The 25,581-nt window shown below is 39.0% G+C and overlaps 1 long non-coding RNA gene across 2 annotated transcripts in view; it reads left to right on the top strand.

Annotated features, from left to right (window-relative positions):
* LOC132655827 (uncharacterized) overlaps nt 1-25,581 on the top strand; it is a 196,390-nt gene that overhangs the window by 55,508 nt on the left and 115,301 nt on the right. The window contains exons 3-4 of one of the 2 annotated variants that reach the window (XR_009593707.1): nt 22,756-23,114; nt 24,754-24,804. This is a non-coding gene — a long non-coding RNA (uncharacterized LOC132655827). Of the gene's footprint in view, nt 1-22,755; nt 23,344-24,753; nt 24,805-25,581 lie in introns of those variants that run through there. The other variant, XR_009593706.1, reaches the window with a different exon arrangement.

The raw sequence follows: 25,581 nt of genomic DNA, 5'->3' as shown, positions 1-25,581 counted from the left end.
CCCTGCATACCTGGGATGAAGCCTACTTGGTCATGGTGGATGATATCTTTGATGTGTTCTGTATTCGGTTTGCGAGTATTTTGTTGAGTATTTTTGCATCAATGTTCATAAGGGAGATTGGCCGGAAATTCTCTTTCTTTGTTGAGTCTTTGTGAGGTTTAGGTACCAAGGTGACTGTGACTTCATAGAATGAGTTTGGTAATGTTCCTTCTGTTTCTATTTTGTGGAATAGTTTGAAGAGAATTGGTGTTAGCTCTTCTTTGAATGTCTGGTAGAATTCTGCGCTGAAACCATCATGTCCTGGTCTTTTTTTTGATGGGAGACTTTCGATGACTGCTTCTATTTCCTTGGGAGATATAGGACTATTTAATTGATTTACCTGGTCCTGATTTAGCTTTGGTAAGTAGAATCGATCAAGAAAATTGTCCATTTCATTTAAATTTTCAAATTTTGTTCCGTATAGACTTTTGAAGTAAGTCCTAATGATTGCTTGGATTTTCTCAGTGTCTGTAGTTATGTCCCCCTTTTCATTTCTGATTTTGTTGATTTGGATGGTGTCTCGCTGCCTTTTAGTTAGCTTTGCTAAGGGTTTGTCTATCTTGTTGATTTTCTCAAAGAACCAGCTCTTGGTTTCATTGATTCTTTGAATTGTTTTATTTGTTTCTAATTGATTGATTTCAGCCCTGAGTTTGATTATTTCCAGCCGTCTGCTCCTTCTTGGTGTGTCTGCTTCTTCTTTTTCTAGGGTTTTTAAGTGAGCCATTAAGTTGCTTGAATGTGCTGTCTCAAATTTCTTCTTGAAGGCACTTAGTGCTATGAACTTTCCTCTTAGCACTGCTTTCATTGTGTCCCACAAGTTTAGGTATGTTGTGTCTATATTTTCATTGAATTCTAGGAAGATTTTAATTTCTTTCTTTATTTCTTCCCTGACCCAGCTGTCTTTTAGTAGCAAGTTGTTCAGTTTCCATGTATGTGTAGGCTTTTTGCTATTTCTGTTGTTACTGAGATCCAGCTTTATTCCATGGTGATCAGACAGGATACAAGGGATTATTTCAATCTTCCTGTATTTGTTGAGGCTTGCTTTGTGACCAACTATGTGGTCTATTTTGAAGAAGGTTCCATGAGGTGCTGAGAAGAAGGTAAATTCTTTTTTGTTTGGGTGTAAGGTTCTGTAAATGTCTGTTAGGTCCATTTGATTCATGACCTCTGTTAGAGATATTGTTTCTTTGTTTAATTTCTGTTTTGTTGACCTGTCCTTTGTTGAGAGTGGGGTGTTGAAGTCTCCCACTATTAGTGTGTGGGGATCTATATGTGGTTTAAGTTTTATCAATGTTTCTTTCACAAATGTGGGTGCCCTTGTATTTGGGGCATAGATGTTCAGGATTGTGATGTCTTCTTGGTGGAATTTTCCCTTGATGAGTATGAAGTGTCCTTTCCCATCTCTTTTGATTAATTTTGGTTGAAGGAATATTTTATCAGATATTAGAATGGCTACTCCTGCTTGCTTCTTGTGTCCATTTGCTTGGAAAGCCGTCTTCCATCCCTTTACCCTCAGGCAATGTCTATCTTTGTGACTTAGGTGTGTTTCTTGTATACAACAGATTGCTGGGTTTTGTTTACGCATCCATTCTGTTAGTCTGTGTCTTTTTATTGGAGAATTAAGTCCATTGATATTGAGAGAGAGTAATGACCAGTGGCTGTTAGATCCTTTGAATTTGATGTTGGCTGTGGTCATACGGTTGTGTGCTTGGTTGCTTTTTGTTTTACTGTAGTAGGGTTATTTATTTCCTGTGTTTTCTTGAATGTAGCTAGCTTTCTTGGGTTGTATTTTCCCTTCCAGTGTCTTCTGTAATGCTGGATTTGTTCGTAGGTATTGTTGAAATTTGTTTTTGTCATTGAATATCTTGTTTTCTCCATCTATGAGGACTGAGAGTTTTGCAGGGTATAGTAGCCTGGGCTGACATCTGTGTTCTCTTAGGGTCTGCATGATATCAGTCCAGGCCCTTCTGGCTTTCATAGTCTCTGTTGAAAAGTCAGTTGTGATTCTATTGGGTTTGCCATTATATGTTACTTGGCCTTTTTCTCTTGCAGCTTTTAGTATTTTTTCTTTGTTCTGTATACTTACAGTTTTGATTATTATGTGGCAGGAGGATTTTCTTTTCTGGTCTAATTTATTGGGTGTTGGATAGGCCTCTTGTATTCTTATTGGCCTCTCCTTTAAGTTTGGGAAATTTTCTTCAATGATTTTGTTGAAAATATTTTCTGGGCCTTGGTGCAGGGAATCTTCTTTTTCCTCTATTCCTATTATTCTTAGGTTTTGTCTTTTTATGTTGTCTTGAATTTCTTGGACGGTTTGTGTCAGGAATTTTTTAGATTTAACATTTTCTTTGACAGATACATCTATTTCGTCCATTGTATCTTCCACACCTGAGATTCTTTCTTTCATTTCTTGTATCCTATTGGCTATGCTAACCTCTGTAGTTCCTGCTTTCTTCCCTAAGTTCTTTCTCTCCACAATTTCTTCCATTTGTGTTTTTTTAAAGTTTTTCCAATTCTATCTTCAGGTCTTGAGCTATTTTGTTGGTTTCCTTCCCCTGTCTGACTGTATTTTCATGTTTTTCCGTCAATTCCTTCAGCTGTTTGTTTGAACAATCCACTGTTTCTTTTATTTCATTCAGTGATTTAAGCATTTCCTCTCTAATGGCCACATACTTTTTGGCTTCAGCTTCTTCTATTTCTTTTCGTATTTTATTTGTTTCCTCTGTTATCATCTTCTTGAGCATAGATGTTAGGTCGTCTCCTTGAATTTCATTTATGCTGGGGTGTCTAGGGCTATCTGTCCCTGGATAACTGGGTTCTGGAGATGCCATAACGCTCTGGCTTTTGTTGGTTGATCTTTTACGCTGTCCTCTACCCATTGGGCTATCTTAGTTGTTTGGATTTAGTTTCTGGTTGTTCCTGGACTGTTGTAGTGGAGAGAATCCCTTTGGCAGGAAGATGGTTTTTCCTCAAGGAAGCCTTCCCAGCTTTTTGGGTATAGTCCCTGGATGTCCGGTATTTTTCAGGAGTTGCTACAGCTCATTTCAGTCATAGAGACCTGGGTAGTAACTGTGGTCCTGATTAGTCAAGAGGGCTCTCCTCTCACCGGGAGAAATCCTGGGGGCAGCTGCCCTCCTTCTGGGTTTCTTGCTGTAAATTTAGTGATCAGCTGCGGTAATCTGTGGCGGGTGAGTACTGCTCTGGTGTCTTGGGGCACTCAGTTCTGTCTGTTTGCAATCTGCAGTCTGCTAGACTTTACCTAGGTGACCCCAGCAGCACGGTTTCTTCCTTCTCTGTGGGGTCCTCTCCAGACAGGGGTTCCCAGTCCCTGTTGTACTGGGGCACACAGCTTGTCTGTACCGCTGAGCTGAGCGCAAAGCTCTCTGCGCTCGGCAGGAGCTCGGCTGTGTGGCGGCAGAGACCTTCCGGGAGAGACTGGGTGACCTGTGATCAGACCCGCAACCCTGCTTCCCCGTGGGGTCCCCCCGCGACTGGGACTCCCAGTCTCAGGTACCCTTGTGCCCACGGATCAGCCTGGGAAAGTGGCTGGGACACGCCCGCTTGCGGCTCCAGCCCGGAGACCCAAAGCCTGCATTACCCGGGATTTCTTCCGGGTTCTGGCTGGGTAGCCGTGAGTGGATCCGACTGATTCCCATGCCGTGGGAGCCTCCCCTCACCTGGGAAACACGATCAATGTAGTTTCAGGGCCCCGAGTTCAGTCTCCTGGTCTCTGCACGGAAAGTGCTGTCCTTCTTCTCAGACTCGCTGTTTTCCCGGCGCCGCCATCTTGGCTCCCCCCCTTTTCCATCCTTTTATTCTGAAGTGATATCTATTTTTTTTTTTACATCTCATCATTAACATTTATTCACAGAATTATCTAAAAGTTTTATTTATCAATCAAATGTTCTTTAATAAAATGTGGCATTAGTCAGCATCAAACAACTAATGAATTGTTACTTGATAATAACATAAGGAAAATCATGTAATAACCATATAAGTGTATAATAATCAATAATGTATGCATTGTTTGTACTTGTTCGTATTTTACACAACAGATAAAATTGTAATCTTTTTTTTCTTTCTTTTTTTGTTTGTTTTTTTCTTTTATTTTTTATTTAATTTTATTTTTTCTTATCAGTTACATTTTATTAACTCTGTATCCCAGCTGTGTCCTGATTCCTCATTCCCTCCCAGTCCCTCCCTCCCTCCCTCATCTCCACCCTGCCCCTTTCCAAGTCCACTGATGGGGGGGACCTCCTCACCATTCATCTGATCCTGTTTTATCAGGTATCTTCAGGACTGGCTACAAAGCCCTTCTCTGTGGCCTAACAGGACTGCTCCTCCCTTGGGGGGTGGGGAGGCCAAAGAGCCAGTCATTGAGTTCCTGTTAGAAATAGTCCTTGTTCCCCTCACTTTGGGAAACCGATTGGTTACTGAGCTACCACAGGCTACATCTGAGCGGAGGTTCTAGGTTATATCCATACATGGTCCTTGGTTGAATGTCAGTCTCAGAAAAGACCCTGTGCTCAGATATATTTGGTCCTTGTGGAGCTCCTATCCTTTCCACATCATACTAACTCCCCTTCTTTCATATGATTCCCTGTACTCTGCCAAAGGTTTGGTTATGAGTCTTGAACAGAAGGATGGCTTCTATTTCGAATCCATTCTGTTTGTCTTTTTGTGTCTTTACATTTTTGTGTCTTTGGGGAATGGAGACCATTGATGTTGAGAGTTATCCTTGAGCAGTGTTTGTTGATTCCTGTTATTTTGTTGTTGTTGTATGGCTCTCCCTGTGAATATTGTTTGATTTGCTAGTCTGCTATTATTCATTTCTTGTGTTTTCTTGGGTTTGAATATCCTCTTTAGTTTGCTGTTTTCCTTCTTGTGCCTCTTATAAAGTTGTGTTTGTAGATAGATATTGCTTAAATTTGGTTTTATCATGGATTGTCCTTCTTTCTTCATCTATTAAATTGGAAGTTTTACTGTGGATAATAGTCTGAGCAGGCATCTGTGATCTCTTAGTTTATAAAACATATGTTTATTCCCTTCTGGCTTTTAGAGTCTCCATTGAAATGTTATTTTAATAAGTCTGCCTTTATATGTTATTTGATCTTTTTATTTTCTGATTTTAACATTCTTTCTTTCTCCTACATGGTTAATGTTTTGATTCTTATGTGACATGGTGGTATTTCTTTCCTGGTTCAATCTATTGGGTGTTCTGTGTGTTTCTTGTATCTTTATAGGCACCTTCTTCTTTAGGTCCAGAAAATTATCTTCTATGATTTTGTTGAAAATATTTTAAGCTGTGCCTTTTTACCTGGGTTTCTTTTCATTCTTCTATTCCTATTGTAGATTTAGTATTTTTGTAGATTTACTGAATTTCTTGTACCTGAATTTGTTTGTGCATGGATTCTTTTTTGTCCAAAGTATTCATTTCTTTTATCTTTTTTTTCAGTGTCGAGATTATCTTTTCTATCTCTTGTATTCTGTTGGTAATGCTTGTTTCTAAGGTTCTTGTTCAAGTTCCTAAGCTTTTTATTTCCAGACTTCCTGCAGTTTGGGTTTTCTTTATTGATTGTATTTCCATTTTTATATCTTGAACTGTTTTCTTCATTGCATTCCATCCTATGTTTGTGTTTTCAAAGATTTCACTAATGGGTTTATTCATATACTCTTTAAGAACTTCCAACATATTCATTATAGCTATTTTGAAGTTCTACCTTGTGCTTCAACCCATTGTAGGGTTACTGTCCTGACTGCTATTGATTTTACTTTCACACTGTTGTCTAGGCATCTAGGTTTTAGATCATTGCTGATATGTGGTCTTGTGTATGAGTTGTTCCTTGATTTATGTTGTTGTCTTTGGTTCCTAGGAGAGTGTGGTGGCTGTGAGTTTCCTTCTAGGAAATGCTTCTGAGATCCTACCAGATGTGGCCACACTGGGTTTCATGTAGAATGTATTTCCTGATATTTGGAGCTACCACTTATGAATTGAGACAGGCTAGAAGAAATGAGGGATAAGAGAGTCCACAGTAGAAAGCAGGTCAGGGTGTACCACCAGAATCTGTTTAGTCCCTTGGGAATAGGGACAGAGAGGATGAAGGGCTACAGCAGGTGGCCTACTACAGAGCTAAGGATAAGACTAGGGGATTTGGAAGAAAACTCAATGGCAGGCTCTTTGACCTCCCCACCCCCCAAGGGAGGAGCAGTCCTGCTAGGCCACAGAGGAGGACTTTGCAGCCAGTCCTGAAAATACCTGATAAAAAGTGTCAGATGAAAGGGGAGGAGGTCCTACCTAATCCATGGACTTGGAAAGGGGCAGGGAGGAGATGAGGGAGGGAGGGTAGGGTTGGGAGGGAATAAAGGAGTGGGATACAGCTGGGATACAGAATTAATAAAATGTAACTAATAATAATATTAATAAGAAAAGAAAAAAGAAAAAAATTCCAACCTGCTTTCCTGGCCAGCATGGCAGGTGGGCTCCCAGGAAATACCTTTAGGACTTGACAGCTAAGACAAAGGTGTGATGGGGTAAAGAAGGTTGTGGGCACAGATGATCACGGAAAACCTTTAAAGGTTAGTGTCCTGTTGGTCCTAAGCTCTATTGGCATTTCACTGCTGCTATTTTACTAAACAACCTTTTCTACCCTTACAGATTACTTAGAAAATGTCTTCCCCAGGGAAGAAACCTCTAACTGATTATCAATACCCAGAGGTCAGTCCTAAAATGATATGTGAACAACTAATGTGGTAGTATTTATATACTTACGGGACATATATACAACAACAATGAAAATGTGGCATGAATTTAAGGCAAGGCCAGGGGTGCAATACATGGGAGAGGTAGTAGGAAGAAAACGATGGCATAAATAATGTAATTATTTTATAAATTCAAAAAATTCAAAAATGCTAAATTAAAAAAATCAGATTGAATTCTAAAACATTTCCAGACTGTTCAGATAAAACTTCAATTTACAGAGATATACTGAATGAAATATTTTGTGTCTTTTCACAACTTTAGATCTAAAGTTCTTTAGAGCAGGGCCTGGTCTTTGTATCCTCTATGACACTCAGAGCAAGTACTTTATAAATATGGCAGAAAGAATAAGCAGAGTAAAGCATAAACCTGAAGATGATCTGATATTCAAGAAAATAAAGCTCCTGGGTCTGAACTGGCAGATTCTTCCTAATGCTCTGGTCTTTACAATAGGAATGCTTATTTTGTAGGGATTATTCCACTCAGATGGAACAAAGAAACCAGAACTCTCTGCCACACCCCTCCCTGAGTAATTCCAGGCAAGCTGGGGCTTCACTCATCTCTCTCAGTTCTTGAGACAACTTGACATGATTAGAAATGTTGGTAAGTCCCGACTTTGTCCCAGGCAAGTGCCGGCAACACTTGTATTAAGAGGTGAAGAGGCGTGAAGTTATGCTCCAGCTGTGCAGTTAACTGGCTGCGTGTGGTCAGCATAATTAAACAATGAGCCACACTGTCCATAACTGCTCACTCCCAAGTGGATTATGAATGCAATCTGCAGATACAGTTGAATATTATGGTTATAATTAAATACTAAGCCTTTGACTGTGGGTCAACGAATGGGGAAATTATTTGGGGTGTCCACGACTTAACCTGAGGAGCGGCAAAACGAAACACTAGAGAATCCCCGTGGCCTAGAAGAGCATTACAGCGAAGTGAAAGTGCCTGAGAAAGGCCCAAGGCAATGGCCATGTGTGATTTCAAGTGGAGAAGAGTTCCTGTATGACAGCTGTTGAGAAATCTCAGTAATACAACCACAAGCAGATGAATCCTACAAACACCCCTTGCACTTGTAAAACCCAGCTGCAAACCTCACATAAGATTTACAGCTCCAGCTGACACTTGGATTTCAGCCCAGGGAGACCCTGAACAGAAGGTCTAAAGAGTTTCTACCCAGACTCCTGACCCAGAGACTCCATGAAATAATAAATTCTTGTTCTTTCAAAGTGGTAAAGTACAGCAAGACCATGGCCACAGAAATGCAATGCACTGTATGATGGTGTGAGTTTAAGGGAATTTTCCACTTGTTCTGTGCCAGACTCTCCTCACTAGTGAAGCAAGGATGGTTTTTGGTGGGTTTCACAGTCCATTGTGATAATATATGCTGAGTTTCTAGAGCCACTCAGTATAGACTTAGTACTTTTCCCCACACATTAGGCAATTGTTCTTCTTGAATGTTTTCTCCTGGTTGCCTGCCCCAGAGGACCTGGCTTAGAGTTTCAGATTGCCTTAGGTGTCCCTTGTTCAGCAGCCCATCCTAGGGTCAGTGTTCTGATGAAAACTCCCATTGTAATGCATAATCATGAGGCCTCCAGAGTGAAATTGCTCTGGGAGCTTTTGTGTGATTAACATTTCAGCTGTTTATGGAGTCTTTGCCCTATCATTTCCTGTTTTTAAAAATTAATGTGCTGGTTTCTTTATTATTAAAAACCAAGATTGGGAAGTGCAGCTGGCGCATAGGAACTCATTCTGTGTGATCCAATAAAAAGTTCATGAGTAGGGCAAAAACTTGGACGACCCTTGCAGGTTGTTTGAATCTGCTACCTTTCTTTGGTTGTCATGCTTTCTGATGCTCTTCCTCCTACCTGTGCATTTCAAGGAGATATGAGAATCTTGATTCACAGCATTATGACTTTTTCACCATGTCAACATAACAGCATGCAGTAGGACTCTTAAACCGACAGAATCAGAATCTGGCTTTAGTGACAGAGGACTTGAAACACTAAAACTCAACTCTCTTACTACACTGATTAAAAATCTGATATTTGGGAGCCTAATTGTCCAAAGACACACAGCTTTTAGTGATTAAACTTTCTCTGAAAAAAAGCAGTGCTCATATACAGTTTAAGAAATAGTTTGAACCCACTGACTTCATTTTCCTTGTGTAGCATTTTGAAAATTGATCTTTATATACAATCATCAAATTGTTGCTTCTTATTGACAATGTAGATGTCATCATTGGTTCTAACATCTGTGGTGCTATGACACACAGTTTCCAAAAGAGACTTCAAGCTTCTTCAGCCATACTGAAGGATCTAATTTCATAAGAAAAAGAAGATTTAGTGTAGATTTAAGGGTCAAAAATATCTCAAGTAAAAGCCCTATGCGGTGTTGGAAATTAGATGAAGGATTATTGAAAATTTTTCAGATTTTTTGCATCTGTCAGATGAATTTATTCATTAAAGACTTGATATTATCCATTATCCTTTACTCACCATTATCTCCGCTTTTGCTGTGATAAAACATGACCAAAGTAACTTACAAAAGAAAGCTTTTAATTATACCCACGGCTTTAGAGAGTTAATAGTTCATAGTAATGGAGGAGAGGCATAGAGGCAGGCACAGTTGAGAGGCTATATCTTGATCTGCAAGAAGGAAATGAAGAGAGACAGACACACGGGGCATGACATGAGTCTTTTGAAACCTCAAAGCCCACCCTTCTCCAATAAGACCATACCTCCTAATCCTTCCCAAATAGTTTTACTAATTTAGGACCAAGTATTCAAACATATAAGGCTGTGGCGGCATTATCTTTCAAACCAGCATACCATCCCAATTTCTGGTGACTGATATAGATAAATTGTGGCATTCTAGGTCTGATGTAAGGTAAAACAGAGAGATTCTACCTTAAACTCAATCAACTTTAGACTGTAGTGAGGCTTAGCTCAATGGAAAACAGTTAACATAGCAGACCCAAAGCTTTGCCCTTAGAAAGTCTTATCTGCAAAATCTTGTCTTGGCTGTCTTGAGGGAATCTAATGAATAAAGTTCCCTGAACTAATATAAAGTGGACCTACTGTTGAGAATGGCACACCATGCTTTGACAGTTCACGTAACAGTGTCAATCAGAATGACATGATGACTCCTGCTCTTTTTTGTCCAACTGCAGAGAGTTACTGTATACTAAGTGATAGATATGTAGTCATCTGTACTGGTTACTTTTCCTGTCATAACAAAATTTCTCACAAAACCCACTTAAGAAAATAATGATTTGTTTTGGTTAACAGTTTTGAAGAATTAAGTTCATTAAGGCAGGGATGGCATTGTGGTAGGATTCTAAGGTGTCTGTTTACATCACATCTGCAGCCAGGAAACAGAGAAAGATGAATGGTAATGTTTAACTATTTGTTTGTTTGCTTGGTTTATTTATTTATTTACTTACTTATTTTCCTTCATCCCATTCACAGCCTCATCTCCCTCCTTTCCTCCTGATCCCACTTTCACATCCCTCCCTCCTTTCTTCCATCCTCTTGTCCTCAGAGAAGAGGAGGCCCCCAATAGCTACCAACCAGCCTTGGCACATTAAATCTCAGCAGGACTAGGCACACTGTTTCCCACTTAGGCCAGACAAGGCAGCCCAGCTAGTGAAAAGAGAACCATAGGCAGGTAACAGGGTCAGGAACAGCTCTTACTCCCATTGTTAGGGGACCCATATGATAACCAAGCTGCACAGCTGATATGTAGGTGCAGGGGTGGGGGCTTAAAATCACGACATAATTACATATTTTCTCCCCTTCTCTCTTCTCCCCTCAACACCTCCCATGGAACTCCTTTTGTCTCTCTCAAATTCATGCCCTCTTTTTTTTTTCATTGTTAACACACACACACACACACACACACACACACACACACACGTTCCTAAATATAGAAATCAACCTATTCAGTCTGAATAATGTTACTTCTTTGTATATTATTTCAGGAATAATCAGTTACTTGGTATTAGACAACCAGTTGGGAAGTATCTCCTCTTGAGAGTCTTCCTGTAGCCCAGAGCAGATTTATTTGTTTCAGAATGATCTCCCAACAACCAATGAAGCAACTGACTCTTGCTTAGAGAATTTAAGTTCAGAAATTAATGACAAAAATATTATTTATTGTAAAATACTTAAATAAAACAGCACGCCTTTTATATCAGTGATTTCTGACTTGTCATTCTGGCACCTCTGTGATGCCAAATACTTTTTCTTTTAAATTTCTGCCTTAGTTCATTCTTTTTGCTCTTCCTTTTCTCTCCATCTATATGTTACACTTTATGCTTTGTATTGTGAAGTTCTTGACAGCAATGATGAAATAAGCAAGTTAGTATTAAAAAAAAACCATTTGTTTATGGAGATATCACCAAACATTTAAATCTTTATTTTTAAGAATTTTCATGTGTTTACGCAATAAAATATGATCATAACTGGTACCCATTCCCCAAGCCCTTCTATGTCTCCTTCCACATGTCCTTCTTCCAACTTCACACCTTTTATTAAGCATTATTTTCTAGGTGTGTATGTTTATGCACCATGTACATATATCGCTTTCAACTGCCTGAAGAAGGCATCAGATCCCCTAAGACTGGAGTTACAGATGGTCGTTAGCCACTTTGTAGGTACAGAGGAAGATACTACTCTTCCTCTGAGTAGTAACTGCTTAGCCAGCCTAACTGCTGATCTCCATCTCCATCTCCATGTCTTCTTAAAAACCCCAGTAAGTCTAGTGAGCATCAGTATATGCACGGGTGTGCACCCATCAACTAGAACATGGGAACCCTAGTAGTGACCATGTATTGAACAAAGGAGTGATTCTCTTTAGAATCCATCCATTGCCAGTAGCTCCTGAAGGAGTGGAGCCTAGAAGATGATCTAGCCCATCTATTTCATGATGCGTGGTGGCTTGATCTGGTACTGGACGTGTACAGATTCCCAGCTTTTGTGATATCAAAACACTATTTTTATGCTTAGAAACTTTGTCTTTTTGCTGAAAGGACAATGCTAGTACTTTGGTGTCTTAAATTTTTAAAATTAATATGTTTGTACCTGATATTACCTGACAACTTCACAGTTACTGAGAGACTTAAATTTAAAAAAAAAATTAAAAATTTAATTTAAATGAAAAAATTAAAAAATGAGTTACATGCAGTTGTTGAACCATTTTTCTAATAAAGCACTAGAAAAATAGGATTTACTAAGACTGTATATTGTTGAGATGCACATATATTCTCTTTTTATTCAGAAGATAATGAATAAGAGAACACAGGTTCTTTTAAAACAATTATTTCTTCTTTTTAATGCATGTTTTGCCTGCAGGCACTTGTGTGTTGGGTCCCCTGGAACTGAAGTTACAGATGGTTGTGAGCTGCCATGCGGGTGCTGGGAATCAAAACAGAGTTCTCTGCAAGAGAAGCAAGTGCTCTTAACCACTGGCTCATCTTGCCAGGCCCAAGAACAGATTATTATTATTTTTTCTTTAGTTATGTAAAGTTTGGATGTGGATGTAGTATCAGGCACTTTAAAGAAAGGTAGAATGGCCTTTAAGCTTGACTGTGGGTGTTCTGTTGAATTACAGCCCAGACAAGCTCCGGAACTTCAAATTATTAAATGTGCTGGTGGTTCCTGCTGTTAGGGTGGTAGGACTTTCTGAGAAAGTCAATTTTGGTTTGAGGAGCCTTCGTCCATATGTGGATACAGTGGCTCAAGGTCTTGACTTTCCTTTTAATCTCCTCAACATTTGATGAAATTGCATCAAGCCAATCTTTTATGATTTCCATATGCTCAGCATTTAACTTGACATCACAGACTCTTATTTTCTCATATACCTATTCTGTGACTTTGCACAACACTGTTTCCATTGTGGACACACCACCTGTTTGAAGGACAAGAAAATTGGGTACACCTTATATTTACCTGCCTGTTTAGTCTGGGGAGTAAGATGCCAAAGTCTGCTGCCGATGTAGCTCTCTGCTTTGTCAAGGTTCCAGGGTTCAGGGTAGGATCTGGGATGAGATGCAGAATCCCCTTTTGCTTTATCTCTTGGATTGCAGCTGAGCTGACAACCCAGGCAACTGGTCATGATGGATGATTAAAAGAAAAAAGAATAGGGGAGTAGGTCTAGGTTCCTTCACTAGGTTAGGGACTGGCTACACCGCTGATTAGGAGGAAATCTTAAACTGTCTGCTTTTTTTTCCCCCTGCAAAAAGTCAGCTGTAGAGCAGCTCCCAGCTAAAACTTCAGGGGGTTGTAAAAAGGCAGCTCTTTGATCTGTGATTAGCTCCTGTGCAGAAGCAGGCAGCTGTGGTGACCTCCAGTTAAGTTAAAGTGTGCCTGCTGATAGCAAACCCTGAGTCTGTTAACTTATTAGTGAATCTACAGAACAACAAGTAATAAGAGATGGAAAAATAGACCATTCATATACATAAGCGTTCAAGGAGAAAATGTGGATGAAGTTAAAAACTCTACCTTTAACTTTAACAAATTCCCACAAGCTTCCATATGACAGTGATGTTGAATTCTAGCATCTCCACTGCAGAAACTGCAGCAAGTTTAGGCCGCCAGTTCCATAGTGTCAGCCCATATGTACACATAGACAAGCAATCAGACATATAGACCTGTACATATTCCTACACACATTCAATGGATGATACAAAAGGAGCTCGTTGTGTACAGACAAACTGACATACACTCAAGTAACATATCTACAAAAACAGATAGAAAGACGCATGTATTTACATATGTACAACTCATGGATGAAGTGAATTTCAGCAGCCTTCAACCCTTACAAGCTTCCATTCAATGGGCTTCCACCCTCTCTTATAATTTTGTACTTCTGAGACAAAGGAATTACCTCATAGTCAAAGAGGCAATTAATCACAAAACAGATAAATTCTAAAATACAACAGGTTACATGTTTGAAAACTAAACATTTCTTAACTATGTATTCATTACTAAGTTCATAGTGCGTTCAGAGTGACAAAGGTTGACAAGGCCTAAAGTTTAACAGGGTCTAAAAATTACGAGAATATATGGTTTTTTTTCTGTTAATACTTACCTGCTACACATTTTAAAGATAACTCTAAGTTATAATAAGTTCAGGACAATAATGTTATCATTCTTTCTAAGAAACAAAGTAAATTTAAAATGACAGTATATAATGCTGTAACAAGGTGACAATGTATAAGGAATCATGACAAAACAGTTTGTATATATTTTTACATTAAGATTTGCATTTAATTTAGACACTTCTAGGTAGCACCATTATATTTTGGGTTCATGGGAAGTTTAAATCAACTTGCCTACATTTATGGTATATACCAGGATTCGTGAGTGGAGGCTTATCTTAGAGACACAAAATCTGTGTCAAGACTGTCTTCTCACCTGATCTTTGACAAAGATACCAAAATCATACAATGGAAAAAAAAAGATAGCATCTTCAACAAATGGTGCTGGTCTAACTGGATGTCTATATGTAGAAAAATGCAAATAGACCCATACTTATCACCCTGCACAAAACTAAAGTCCAAGTGGATCAAAGACCTTAATATAAAACCAGATACACTAAACCTGTTAAAAGAAAAAGTGGGGAAGGGCCTGGAACTCATTAGCACAGGAGACAACTTCTTGAAGAGAACACCAACAGCACAGGCTCTAAGAGCAACAATCAATAAATGGAATCTCATGAAACTGAAAAGCTTCTGTAAAGCAAAGGACACCGTCATCAGAACAAAATGACAGTGTACAGATTGGGAAAGGATCTTCACCAACCCTATATTTGACAGAGGGCTAATATCCAGTATATATAAAATACAAAGTTAAAAAGCAAAAAATCAAGTAATCCAATAAAAAAAATGGAGAAGAGAGCTAAACAGAGAATTCTCAATAAAGGAATATCAAATGGCAGAGAAACACTTAAAGAAATGCTTAATGTCATTAGTCATCAGGGAAATGCAAATCAAAGCAACCCTAGAATTTCACCTTACACCCATCAGAATGGCTAAGATGAAAAACTCAAGTGACAATACATGCTAGACAAGTTGTGGAGAAAGGGGAACCCTCCTCCACTGCTGGTGAGAATGTAAACTTGTACAACCACTCTGGAAATCAATTTGGCACTTTCTCAGACAACTAGAAATAGTGCTTCCTCAAGATCCAGCTATACAACTCCTAGGCATATACCCAAAAGAGACTCAAGTACACAACAAGGACATTTGTTCAACTATGTTTGCAGCAGCTTTATTTGTAATAGTCAGAAGCTGGAAACAACCCAGATGTCCCTCAACTGAGGAATGGATACAGAAATTGTGGTACATCTACAGGAAAAGATCATCCTGAGTGAGCTATTCTGGAAGTAGAAAGACAACACAGTATATACTCACTCATATAGACATACAATATAGTATAAACCTACTAAAATCTGTACACTTAAACTAATCACGAGGGAGGACTCTGGCAAAAATGCTCAATCCCCATCCCAAAAGGTAAAGAGGATGGACATCAGAAGGAGAAAACAGGGAACAAGTCAGGAGCCTGCCACAGAGGGCCTCTGAAAGGCTCTTCCCTGCAAATTATCAAAGCAGATACTGAGACTTATGGGCAACCTTTGGGAAGAGTGCGTGGAATTTTATGAAAGAAGTGGGAAATAATAAGATCTAGAGATGACAGATGCTCCACAAGGAGAACAACAGAACCAAAAAATCTGAGCACAGGGGTCTTTCCTGAGACTATAACTACAGCCAAGTGCCATGCATGGAAATAACCTAGAACCCTTGCACAGATGTAGCCCATGGCAGTTCAGTGTCCAAGTGGGTCCCATAGTAATGGGAACAGGAACTGTCTCTGACATGAACTGATTGGCCTGCTCTTTGATCACCTCCCCCTGAGGGGGGAGCAGCCTTACCAGGCCACAGAGGAAGACAATGCAGCCACTCCTGATGAGACCTAATAGATTAGGATCAGATGGAAGGAAAAGAAGACCTCACCTATCAGTGGACTTGGGGAGGGGCATAGGTGGAGAATGGAGAGGAAGGGAGGGTTGGGAGGGGAGGAGGGGGGGAGCTACAGGGGAATATAAAGTGGATAAAGTGTAATTAATAAAAAATTATAAAAGACTGTCTTCCATTGAGGTATTTGGAGGTATTTATTTTTGAGTTATTTATTGCAGCCATTCACTTTCTAAAATTGTTTTAGAGTTTCTAAAACAATTTAACTTTAAAATTGTTTGAATCTAATCAAGAATTCCATAATCAGAAATTAGTTCATCTGAACAACAGTACATCTTCAATAAGATCCAGCAGGAAGTTTGTTCAATCAGAGTGAGTAAATACCCAGAAAGTGGGGTTTCACACCAGATTTTAGAGAGATGCAGCAGAGCACAAATGACAGGGTTGTGAGAAGTTGTAAGCAAATCTGGGGTGCATCCCGGCACAGACTTTACAAAGTTCTGGATTCCTTCCAGAGAAGTCTGACACCTACTGAACTTCCCCAAATCAGTGGCTCTTGACATCGTTTCAGAGGCTGGAAGCAGTTCTGGGGTCATGTCACAGACTTTGCAAAATACTGGATTCCTTTCCAGAAGGCCCACTTGCCAGTTGAGATCCTTTAACAGAATGGTTTCTGACAGTAGGAAGTTCAAGGACTGCAAGGTCTTTGAAGGCAATAGCCGATAATATTCGGGGGAAGTAAGCTGGGCCACTTTAGCAACGATTCAAAAAGGTATAAACCATTTTGGATCCTTGGTGTTTTATTTGGTAGCTTATGATATCTCCTTGGGGCATTGTTTCCCCCATTATATGGTAACTGCCTTTAAATTCTATTTATATGTATATATGTTTTAGGAAGCTTCTACTGTATTAGATTTCCATATGGCTTTTCAAAAGGCGAAACTTCTCCGTCCCCATCTCTCCTCTTCTATCCTGCTTGCCTTTTACCCTTTTAATCCTTCCATTCTATTTTATTTATTTTTAACATATTTTATATTCCCCTTTCCTTAGATGATCTTCTTTTTCTCCCTGGTTTCTTACTAGCTACATAACCTCTGTGGATACTCTAAATGAAACACATACATCAAAAGCTTAATACTAACATCCAGATAGGAATAATGTTATTGTACACTGTGTAAAGATTCAAAGACCATATTTCTGTGCCCCCATATCTGGTTTTTATCTGTTATGAGAATCACCTGTCTCAATGTTGTGTAAATATTCCTCCCAAATGTTTCCAGTCATGTCAATAAAGAAGCTTAACAGCCAATGACTGAGCAGGGGAAAGAATAGGGCTTGACTTTCTGCCAGTCAGTAAAGAAGACAGAGAGATGAACTTGGGATTCCGCCATGGGATGAGGTGTAGGAGACAGCATGAGAGAGCAGCTGGATCAGAGAAAGCCACAAGATGGAAAGATCTCAGAGATTTCAGCTGGGAGGTAGCTAGATTAGCTTAGAAGTTAAAATTAAATTAATACTACCCAGCTGTTGTGCCATAGAGCTTGTTAAATAAATAGTCCAGTCTCAGTTATTTGGGGGCTTGCCAAGTTAAGAGAAAAACTGCAATACAATTTTAAAATAACCACTAACTTCTACATATAAGAGAAAACACACGATGCTTGTCTTCTGTGTCTAGATCACCTTACTCAGAATGAATATTTCCAACTCCATTCATCTACCTGAAATTTTTATAAATTATTTTTTCTTAACAGCTGAATAATATTCTAGTTTGTAAATGTACCACACTCATCCATTCACCAGCTGATGGACATTGAGGCTGTCTCTAACTTCTGGCTACTCTGAAGAACAACCATGGACATGGATGAATTAGTATCTCTGTAGTAATACATAGAATCCTTTTGGTATATTTCAAAGAGTGGAATGTCTCTTATCTTGAGGGACACCTATTTCTAGCTTCTGAAGGAACACCGCACAGATTTCCACAGTGGCTATACCTATCTGTTCTCCCAGCAACAGAGGATAAGCGTTTCTCTTTCTCTGCATCTTTGCCAGCATCCGCTGTGGTCATTTATTTTATTGATTTTGGCCATTCTGGCTGGGGTAAGATGAAATATCAAAGTAGTTTTAATTTCCACTCTTCTAATGGCTTAGGGGACCATATTTTAAAAGTGTTCAACAGCCATTTGTGTTTTATGCTTTGAGAGCTTGATTTAGTTTTGTAGTTGTCTTAGTTAAGGTTATTCTTGCTGAGATGAAACACCATGACCAAAAGCAACTTGGGTAGAAGAGAGGATATATAAATACATTAAAAAAGGATATAGATATCCTTTCATATGCGTGTGTATGTATACACATATAATATTTATGTGTGTTCAACATCTAAAATAGTGAGGGTAGAAATACACACAAGGCAGGAATCCAGAAATAGGGGCTTAAGTAGAAGCCATGGTGGGATGCTGTTTACTGGCTATCTAGCTCATCATGGTTTGCACAGCCTGTTTTCTTATAGAACAGGACCACCAGGCCAGGGATGGCATCACCTACCATGGGATGGGCCCTCTCACATGATTTACTAATTAAGAAATGTGAGGAATATTGAGGTAAGCATTTCTAAGGCCCACAGGTAATGACAAGAGAAGTGTCAGTGACTCCTACAACTCCTCAAAAGTCCTGATCCACTGCACACAGTGTTGATCTACTAGGGACTCCGAGCACACTAGTGAAGTCTCAACATGGACCCAAGGCTAGGGCAATTATGCTTTCTCCTTTTTTACAGATGTCTCCTAAGGGAACCTTGCCCCGTGCCCTCCCCACCCCCACATCTCCCACATTTCCTTATAGTTACTCCAACCAGATTGATTGATACTGGTGCTTGAGGCTAGCAAGGGATGATTTGACTGGCTTTTCAATCATTTAAAGGCGATTACACTAGATAATAAAGTTAGATCTGCACCTTTGGGTCTGGTCTCTGGAGTCTGATTCCAGGAATTCTGCGTGGGCTCACTTCCGCTCTGGTCTTGATCCCCACAAAGAAAATCTGTGATTGGTAACACCCAATAGGCTTATCTACATCCAACCTCATGGAGGCACTTTCTAAACCGAAGTTCCCTCCACTCAGTTGATTTTAGGGTGTGTCAAGTTGGCATAAAACTAGCCAGTACAGTAACAAATTTTACTGTTTTACTTTAACAAATTGAGTTGTTTGTTTTATTAATATTCATTTTTAGTTGTTCGTATATCCTGGATCTTAACATCTTGTCAGATGTATAATTGTGAAGACTATCTTCCATTCTGAAGTATTCTGTTCTGCTTGAATGATGGTGTCCTTTTCTGTAGGGAAGTGTCTTTCCTTCATGAGGTCTCATTTATCAGTTGTTGATCTTAATGCCTGTCATGCCGGGATCCTGTTCAAAAGTCCTTTCCTGTGCCACAAATTGTCCACACTCTCACTTCTATTAGATTCAAGTATCTTCCCTTATATTGAGGTTGTTCATCAATTTTGTACATAGTGATAAATATGGATCTATTTTCATTTATTTACATGAAGCTATTCAATTTGACCAGGATTATTTATTGAAGATGCTTTCTTTTCTCCAGGGTACATTTTTGGCGTTTTTGTCAATAATCAGATGTCCATGGGTGTGTGGACATCAGAATTTCAACTCTAGGGTGTGTGGACATCAGAATTTCAACTCTATTCCATTGATCAACATGTCTGTTTTTATGCCAAAACCATGCTGATTTTATTAAGCTGCTGTTGATAGCCTCTGCCATGAAAAATAATCTCATCTGAAAGAACATTTCATTAAACAGGGCAACCAGATACGCCACATTTCACAACTATCTGATTTAAGTGAACATTTGTGTGTCCTGCTCAGAATATTTTTAAAAAGCACGGCATATAATCATACGTCAGAGTTCTGGTTGCTTAGGCAATTTCCTCTTTTTTTCCCATAAAACAAAATCCTTTTGGCAATGTTAAAATAGGAATGTAGTGAGCAGGTACGTGTTCAGATACTGTGCTTCCTACTCAAAAAGAAAAAAAAATAAAAAGGCCGTTGAACATATCTGAGTTTTGTCATAACTAATTTTGTTTCTCAAGTTGCCTGGATTAAGAAACACCTAGCATATTGAAGACACACACTTTGGGTTATGTCTGAGAGAGTCTACAGACAGGACCAAGGGATTGGGGAAGACCCACCCTCAAGGCAGCACCATGGAATAGTTTTTAGCCTCAGAATGAATAAAATAGTGAAAGCAGCCAAATGACAGGATTCTTCTTTCTCTTTTCTTGTTCATGTAGATGTGAGGAGGTGAAGAGTCCCATTTTTTGCCTGATCCCACCATGGGGAAACTGTGGCCACCAGACCTTCTATACTATGATGGATTATATCTCTTCAAACCAGGACAACAAAATACACCTTTTGCTCCTCAAGCTATTTGTCAGGTGTTTGGTTAGAGCAGCATAATAACAATTCATACAAGTTCTATGAAAACAAGGGTTCATAATAGCTCAAAAAATAGACTCAACCAATTCAATCCAATTAAACAAGACAAACATCAGCATTTGTTGAGGTTCAGTTTAGGCTTTAATGTTCTCACTTTCAAAATCAACAATTATGTTTATGTTTCATTTAGTTAATGACTGAATACCATTTGTATAATTTTATGTTAGGCAAAATGCAAATAGATAGATAGATAGATAGATAGAGAAACATTGAAGAAATACAAAAAGGAATAAGTGGTGAATAAAATAATTATTTTCCCTATTGTTTTTCTTATCTTCTGAGTATCTTTATACAACATAAATTTCAAATACTTTTAAAGAACATCAGCTTTGAAAGTAAAAAAAAAATTAAGACCTAGTTAATTAGAGTTACTTTTTATAAACATTTGTGTGCATGCGTGAGGATGAATGTGTGTACGCAAGTATAGCTGTGTGTATGAATGTATGAGGGGGTATGTGTGTTTATGTGTGTATGAATTGCATTTGCATACAACTTACCAGGAGGTAATGAAACAAAAGAGTTCCTGGAAAGTTTAAATGAACTCAGTAATAAGTCAGTATGCTAATATGAACCAAATTTTGAGTAACAGGGACCAAACTTTCAGATTGCTAATATTGAGAGCTTGCAAAATAATTTGAAAAGGCTAAATATTATAAACCTGGTTGGTGGTGGTTCTGAAGCTCACTCCCCTTCTCATTAAGAGTTCAGATCATGAACTGACAAGCAATTAGCAATAATTTGATAAGGTAGGCTTTCTCATGTTGTTGGAGCATAAGGGGAAAATGATATCAAATCTTTTGATGACATGTTGGAGATATCTCAACAATAGCAACAAACATTGCTCATATTTTGTTAATAAAAAGATGTTTACAAAGAAAAAAAAAGAGTTCAGATCAGCAAGCCCCCCCCACCATGCACTTATTTTACGTACAATCACCCTTTAGTAGATGTGTGAGTTATAAGTTCAAATTTCCAAGTTTCTTAGTGAAAATGTACTTTCAGATGCTTTGAAAAAAACCTACCCCCCTTTTCATAGCCTGAAAAGAGAAAGAAAGCAAGAAAGCAAGCAAGCAAGAAAGAAAGAAAGAAAGAAAGAAAGAAAGAAAGAAAGAAAGAAAGACAGAAAGATGCCTTCCTCATGGTTATCCCAGGAATATTAACTTCCTAAACAATTCCTACCTGGAATTCCTAAAGACAGTCAGTATAAGTCAATAAAGGAAGAAGAAACAAACAAGTCCTGGGCATTTGTGAACTTACTGACTGAATTAAAAATTTGTAAATGCAACTTGGTAGCTAACATCAGGATTACTGATTGAAGATTGGCCAAGGAATGTTTCCTCTCATTTTTATTGCAGACATGGGAAGGTTAAGGATGTGGCCTTATATAGAATACAGGTAGAAGACTCGTGCTTCACCGTTTTTACAAAGAAAGTGACCATTGTAATTCATTTGAAAGGAGGCAATCTTAATTTACGACTTTTAAAAGAAATTCTTTATTATACTACAGAGTATTCTATCATATGAATATTTTGTTTCTCAGCTGAAGGCATTTGCAGTCACTCAGGCTTAGCCATCTCTGCTGTCAGCTGGATGCCAGAGCATGACATGCATCTGTTGTCCAGCTATCAATCGGAGGTCAATTTTTTAAACATTTGTGGATCTTGTTCACATAGAAAACATTATTCCTAAAACTTGATTAAGAACTTGGGAATTCTGCCATTTGAACTCCTAGCGTTTTGTGTGCACATTGTATTTTCCTCTTCTACCTAGTTAGCCCCATGAACATGCTGGATTACAGACTCTTAGCAAACTTCGATTTAGTTCCACAACTGACTTTGATGGGTCAAATCACATTGGACCTGTGATTAATTGGTAACTTTTTGAAGCTGCAATGGTAGGTTTTTCTTGGTGTCAGGACAGTAAGACACAGATTATGATGGATTTAGAAATTTGTTAACTAGTGAATACAAGGTAGAGAGAATGTTTCATGAAGATATTTTTATCCTTCCCTCTGCTTTTCCACAAGACTTCTCACGCTTTCCCCAGTGTTTGGCTGTGCGTCTCAGCACCTGTTTTGATGCACTGCTGGGTGTAGCCTCTCAGAGGACAGCTATGCTAGTCTCCTATATGCAAGCATAATGAAGTATCTTTAATAGTGTCAGGGGTTGGCTCTCATCCATGGGGGTGGGTCTCAGGTTGGGCCAGGCATTGGTTGGCTATTCCCTCAATCTCTGTTCTTTGTTTTTATACATCTTGTAGGCAGGGTAAATTTTGAGTTAAAGGTTTTGTGGGTGGGTTGGTGTTCCCCTCCCTCCACTGTCCTGCCTTGTTAGATGGTGTCCTCTTCAGACTCCATGGCCCCTGCTACTAGGAGTTTCAGCCAGAGTCACCCCATATCCTCCCAGAAGCCTACGCTCTTAGGTCTCCAGCTTGTCACAGAGTTCCCCCACCCACCGTTTCTCTTGTCTCTGCAGACGCTCTGTTCCACCCCAGTCTCCCGAGATCTGATCATCACCCTCACTTCTCTCTGCATGGAGGTGACAGGAGCTCCACAAAGAAGACCAACAGAGCCAAATAGCCAGGGCCCAAAGGGCCTTGTGGAGATTGAAGCACCGGGTCAAGGAGCATGCATGACTGGACCTAGGCCCTCCCTCTACACAGATGTAGCTTCATGCTATTTCCATAGAAAGGATGGTGGAGGTGTAGGGGGGAGGACTGTCTCCGACGTGGACTCTGTCGCTTGCTGTTTGACCACCTCCCCCTGGTGGGTCTGGCTCGGCAAACCACAGCAGAAGAAGATATACTCAGTCCTAATGCCACTTGATGAGCTGCGGTGAGTTGGTAGGGGGGAGCTCCACTTTTTCTGAGAAATAAGGGAGCAGGGTGAGAAAAGAGGGAGAGAGAAGGGAGAGACCAGGAGAAGAGAAAGAAGGGATCTACGATTAGGATGTAAAGTGAATAAATATATAACCTAATTAAAAATGTAGTGAAGGTACATAAACGTTTTGCACATGTAAAAATGACTACAGAAGAAGAATAAAATTTTTTATTTCTGTGTTCTATTTTTACACTTTTTTTTTTTTTTACCTCATTCAGTTCTGATTTCCTCTTCTAAGGCTAAAAGAACAAACAGCATAATAATAACTGCACTAGCTCTGAAATACAAGCTGTGATGTAAATGTTTCATGTAGGGAAAGCCACTGAATGCTCACAATAAGCTAAAGAGGTCACCGTGTTGATCATCACCATTTACAGATAGGAAAATTAAGATAATGGCAGGATTAAGCATCTATCACAAGATCACACCACCAGCATCACAAATTACATGCCTGGGCATGCTTATCACCAGAATATACACCTCTGTGCCCTACTCTAAGCTTCCTAAACTAATGTAACTCTCAGCACACATTTATTAAAATTGTTGAGCTGGCATTGCATTGGTGTATCCTGTCAGATAGAAGAAAATGTTTAAAATGGTGTCTTTGACCTTACAGAGCTTATAGTCTGGTCTTAAAGGAAGAAATATATGCAGCAAAAGCTTAGGAAAGAGAAACTGCTATGCTAGTAACATATATTGGGTCAACCACTGTAATAATTAAGTAAAAAAAAAAGCACCTTGAAAAAATATCTGTTTCAGAACAGAGAAAAGTGGAGGGTTAATAAGTGAAGGCCAATAGTGAGTGAAAAAAATGCTGGGATTTTAACTTAGGCACTCTACATCTACAGCACTTGCTTTAGCCATTGATTTTATTGTCATTGTTGTTGTGTGAACAAAGTTGTAAAGAAATGTAGGAAATACCAGGAACAGGCCATAAGAATTTAGCCAAGTTTAGAAAACAGAGCATTCAACCAATCTATGCATAGACAACAAATTAATCCAATATTTATTGATAGCTTTCACCATCTCCAGGTACTCAGAAGTTCCCTTAGCTGTTTGATTGCCTCATTTGGTTTCTATATATTCTTGCACATCTCCTGCAGAGAATAGTCTTCATGATCTCCTCTGCCAAGACTGTCCTACCCACCAACCATATCATCACTACATACCAGCACCACCATATATATAATCTCATTATCCTTTAAGATAACATCTTTAATACCAAAGCCCCTGGGAAGCTTTTCTGCCTCTCCAAAATGTGAGTGGATTTAACTCACTCAGTCCTACCCATCATAGTATCTACTGCAGTGTCGTGCTTTCCTTGTCATCAATGTACGTGGTGTCATTTTTTACCAACCTATCTCTCAGCCTTCCATAATAGTCTGTGGTAATTGACTGGACTGCAGTCTCCTAAACTAGTGTCTGACATGTTATAAATAACAAGGTTTATAATGTCTTTGACTGACTGACTGAATTCCGAGCCAGATATATACACATATAACACTTATGTGACACAGGCTTAGACTAAACATTAATATCCATGACCTAATAGAATTCTTATACTAATCACCTCCCATATTTTCCCATTTTGCAGACAAGGGAACTGAGACTGGAGAGCGTTAGATAAAATCTTCAAGGTGGCCATGTGAGTAAAAGAGGAGTAAGAAGTGAAGCCTATCTGGTCATTACCCTGTGTTACCTTTGAGTTAAGCAGCTGTAGGGACTATGTGGTGTGATATAATTCTAATGACACACAGATGAGGCACAGGGAACAGAAATCATTTCTCATGGTTGGTTCTGGAGAACAACAGTAGCATTGAATGGAGGTGATCCCGAGGGAAAGTCTAAATTAGTTTGGGTATGCATCAAAGAGAAGGATCAACAGTATAAGTGGCAGAGGCTGTGAGGTATACCAAACATTTCCTTTAAAGGGAGGAAAGCTGTTAGGACCCAGAAGTGATGCATTGGAGAAACAAACAAAGAACAGGGGTATAGAGAATGAAGCTTGGAAGAGGTCTAGTTCAAGGTAACTGGCAGCATGAGAAAAATGGCAAAACGACGTGCCCACTTTAATTCTAACAACCATATTGCAAATTCCTGGGGAAAGATGCATTATCAGATCCCAGAAGACATATGAAGAAAGTTAGTGTGAAGTACAGGGAAAAAAATCATTTGACAAAAAAAGTAAATTAATTCCTCCATATTGCATGAGAAAAAGATCAAAGATTCCTCCACTCTGTTAGCAACTTTTCAAACTACATGCTGTTGACTATTGAATATAGACCCGAAAATATGGATGAAATATATATATATATATATATATATATATATATATATATTTATATATATATATCCTACCACCTTTTAAATTGTTTTATTGTGATACCTGATACTTTATTTATTATTAACATTATGTGTTGCT

The sequence above is a fragment of the Meriones unguiculatus genome, chromosome 8 (genome assembly GCF_030254825.1).
Source record: "Meriones unguiculatus strain TT.TT164.6M chromosome 8, Bangor_MerUng_6.1, whole genome shotgun sequence".
NCBI lineage: Eukaryota > Metazoa > Chordata > Mammalia > Rodentia > Muridae > Meriones > Meriones unguiculatus.
Note: the sequence above shows the minus strand (reverse complement) of the source record. Positions and strands in the feature narration are given on the sequence as shown.